Source organism: Bos mutus, chromosome 24 (assembly GCF_027580195.1).
Source record: "Bos mutus isolate GX-2022 chromosome 24, NWIPB_WYAK_1.1, whole genome shotgun sequence".
Lineage (NCBI taxonomy): Eukaryota > Metazoa > Chordata > Mammalia > Artiodactyla > Bovidae > Bos > Bos mutus.
This window is the reverse complement of record NC_091640.1, coordinates 325,941-330,290: the sequence shown is the minus strand read 5'-3', so window position 1 is coordinate 330,290 and position 4,350 is coordinate 325,941. Positions and strand designations below refer to the sequence as shown.

The following is a 4,350-nucleotide window of genomic DNA, read 5'->3' as shown; positions in this document are numbered from 1 at the left end:
AAAAGAATAAATAGTTCCAGGCCTCAAAGATTTCACTGAAACACACATAAAGTATCTTCCTAGTGCCAGTGAGTACCTACATGTTGTCAAAATGTAATCTCGGTATAATGTTGAGAGGTTAACAGTAATAACCATTGTTCAAACTTGAGGAAACTGAGAAATTAAGAAGTTTGTGTTACTTGTCAAATTAAAAAATGGGAGTCAAATTGCCTATTCTGGTTTTCATAAACTCCAGTGTAGTGCTTTCTAACGTTAGTATAGACACACAGAGAGATGCTTCATTGAGCAAGTGAATTTAATGTAGAAATTTACATAAATCATAATGGAAGCACAAATAAAGTATCAGTGACACATAAGAGCCAAGGTTGAAGGAAGAAATGAAGTTTAAACATAAAAAGGAAAGATGAACAAAGGTCATTTCATCAAGACACAGAAAAAAAATGTACACAGAGGTTAGAAGTCCACCTATGAGTCACAGTAAGCATTTAATGCATATTTTTAAAGTAATCCAGAAGAAAGTAATTAAAAGTGAGAAAAGAGGCAAAAGTCAGCAATGCTGCTATTCATAACAATGGTTATTAAATAATTGCATACATAGAGGTACCTGATGGTCTATAGTCCATGGGGTCCCAAAAGATCCGAACCTAACTTAGTGACTAAACAACAACCAACCAATACATACACATATATAATATATTAATATATCTACATAATATGTAGGTATATACATTTATAAGCATACAGACATGGCTGGGAGATATTATAGGTTTGGTATATTCACTTTATTGTGATAAGGCAAATTAGGCTTCCCTGGTGGCTCAGACAGTAACGAGTCTGCCTGCAGTGCAGGAGACCCTGGTTCGATCCCTGGGTCAGGAAGATGCCCTGCAGAAGAAAACAGCTACCCACTCCAGTATTCTTGCCTGGAAAACCCCATAGATGGAGGAGTCTGGCAGGCTACAGTCCATGGGGCCACAAAGAGTTGGACACGACTGAGCGATTTCACTTTCTCTTTCCAATAAGGCAAATATCATTAATAAAGCAGGTCAAACACATTTTCAGTGTGCATATGTCTAAGTATGTACACTGAAATATTATGTCTAAGAAATGTACATATATTGGGACTTCCCTAGTGGTCCAGTGGTTAAGAATCCACTGTCCTTTTCAGGGGACCTGTGCCTGATCCCTTGGGGGCAACTAAGATACCACATGCCACAGGGAACTAAACCCAAACACTGCAACTAGAGAAGTCCACATGCCACAGAGAAGACCCAGCACAGCCAAATAAAATAAAATAATTTAAAACCTTTTTGCAAATCAATAAAAACTAAAAAATATACATATTCTAGTTGAAAAATAGTTTAAAATGCTAACACCATCTAAACCTTCAGTGAGTTATAATCTTTTTCAATAGTAACATCAGAGATGGCAGATCACTATAACTTACACAATAATGAAAAAGTTTAAAATATTGCCAGAATTACCAAAATGTGACATGTGACAGAGATATGAGTGAGCAAATGTTGCTGGAAAAACAGTGCTAATAGACTTGCTTGATGCAGGGTGGCCACAAATCTTCAATCTGTAAAAATGCAGTATCTGCAAAGCACAATACTGTCAAGTGCAATAGACAATATACATCTATGCACACACACACACACACATACACATATATAAAGAGACAACCAATTATGTGTTAGGGATATTCCTAAGCCTGGCATGCTGCACCAGGCTCATGTCCCTAGGATTATCCAGGCAAGAATACTGGAGTGGGTTGCCATTTCCTTCTGAATGCATGAAAGAGACACTGAACTGAACTGAACTATGTGTTATATTTCACTTTTCACTTGACATGTAATTTAATTTCCCTGAAATTTCTGTAATGTAATTATTATCAATATCTCTATTATTCAGATGTGATAATATATGAAACCCCAAAACCACTGGACACTGCAACGACAAAAACAAAAAATAATAAAGGAAGTAAGAACAAAACAATGAAGAGAATATATATATTTATATTTATATACACATATGGAATCTTATTCTCTGTAAAAACTGACAAAGATGTGTTCCTTATTGTAAAATAACAGGTGTTCAATTATGAAATGAATCATAGTCCCCATAATGGATGTTAAAATAAAATGTGATACTTAGTCCATTAAACTCATGAAAGTCTAAGAGAAAATTAAATTTGTGTGTTTTAACAGTCCAGTACACTGTCCAATTTAAAACATTTCATATAGCATCAAAGCAAAGAAGTAGGCTGCACATTTTGAAATATTCTCAATCAATCCTAAACTTGTAAATTGAAAAGGCACAAAGATAAGAGAATTAAAAAGACTCACTCATAGCTATTCACATCTTGACTGCTCTTTTCACTCCAACACTGAAACGCATCATTACCCTTTCATCAGCCTCCAATTTCTAACCCTGAGTCCTGCTAGGAAAATATTCTCTAGGATAATATTTTGGAGCTCACCACTTTTCTGAGCACTTCTTTCACATCCTTGTTCCTCAGACTATAGACCAGGGGGTTCAGCATGGGGATCACTACAGTGTAGAACACTGTGGCCACTTTGTCAATGTGCCATGCTGTTGCCAGATTGGCACCGGCAATAAATGAAAAGGACTGTTCTGTGAAAGACGATGATGGCAGTGAGGTGGGAAGCACAGGTGGAAAAGCTTTGCATCTTTTGTCTGCAGAGCGCATCCTCAGGATGATGATGAGAATAAACAAGTAGGATGTGAGGATGACCACAATGGTGATAACCTCATTGAAAGCAGCCACAATGTATAGCACCAACTGATTCCTGGTGACATCAGAGCAAGCAAGAGACAAGACAGGGGGAAGATCACAAAAGAAGTGGTTGATCACATTTGATCTGTAGGATGGGATCTGAAGAGCTAAACACAAGTGAATAACAGAACATACAGTAGCATTGAGATAGCAACAAGACACCAACTCCATGCAGAGATTTCGGGACATGGTGACCATGTACAGCAGTGGGTCACAGATGGCCACAAAGCAGTCATAGGCCATCACTGCCAGCAGAATGACCTCAGTTATCCCAAATGTGCAAAACAGGTAGAATTGCACAGTGCATTCCAGGAAGGAAATGGCTGTCTTCATTTAAGATGTTAGCTAGCATCTTCGGCATGTTGGTCGTGGAGTAACAGAAATCCACAAAGGACAAGTGGCTGAGGAAAAAGTACATGGGGGTGTGGAGTCCAGAGCTGACCTGAATGAGACCAATCATGCCCAGGTTTCCCCAAACTGTGACTCTAAGATGGAAAGAAACAGCAGGAAGAGGAAGACTCTGAGGGGCTCAGGGGCATCTGAGAATCCAAGGAGGATGAAGTCTGTCACAGCAGTGCAGTTTTCCTTGTCCATGTCCTCCCTTTACCATGGTTGCAGAAAAATATTAATAGTTATTCTCCATGAGTTCATCCCCAATTTAGTTTTGACTGTCTCCTAAAAGGGGAGAAGGCAATGGCAACCCACTCCAGTATTTTTGCCTGGAAAATCCCATGGATGGAGAAGAGCCTGGTAAGCTGCAGTCCATGGAGTCTCTAAGAGTTGGACATGACTGAGTGGCTTCACTTTCACTTTTCACTTTCATGCATTGGAGAAGGAAATGGCAACCCAGTCCAATGTTCTTGCTGGAGAATTACAGGGACCCGGGAGCCTGGTGGGCTGCTGTCTATGGGGTCGCACCTAGTCGGACACGACTGAAGCGACTTAGCAGCCGCAGAAGCATTCTCCTAAAAGAGACATGACAATATATAGGATATATTTTATAGCAAAGAAATAAGGCATTGCTTTGGGGAAGTTTAGGAAAAGCTCAGAAATTGCATCACTAAATACATCGAGTCCATAGTTTACTTCACAGATCACAGGAAAGGCTTGCATCCATATGAGCCTGTATGATTCCTTAAACTGCTGCTGCTACTGTTGCTAAGTCGCTTGTCGTGTTTAGGAAAAAACGCAGCCCACCAGGCTCCCCGCCCTGGGATTCACCAAAGAACACTGGAGTGGGTCCATCTCCAATGCATTGAAAAGTGAAAGATCACAGTCGTGTCCGAAAGACCCCATGGACTGCAGCCCACCAGGTTCCTCCATCCATGGGATTTTCCAGGCAAGAGTACTGGAGTGGGGTGCCATTGCCTTATCCCTTCCTTAAACTAGTTATATACAATTCGGGGCTTAGAACTGAATCATCAGAAAGATATCAAATATTATTTAATTATCCATTTTTTATTAAATTAATATATACACAGCACTATATATAAGGGTTTCCCTGGTGGCTTATTTGGTAGAGAACCTGCCTGCAATGTGGGAGACCTGGG

General features: G+C 39.7%; 1 pseudogene; it reads right to left on the bottom strand.

The window, feature by feature from the left end:
* Nucleotides 1-2,043: 2,043 nt before the first annotated feature.
* On the bottom strand, nucleotides 2,044-3,700 carry LOC102265219 (olfactory receptor 5L1-like; annotated as a pseudogene).
* Nucleotides 3,701-4,350: the final 650 nt, after the last annotated feature.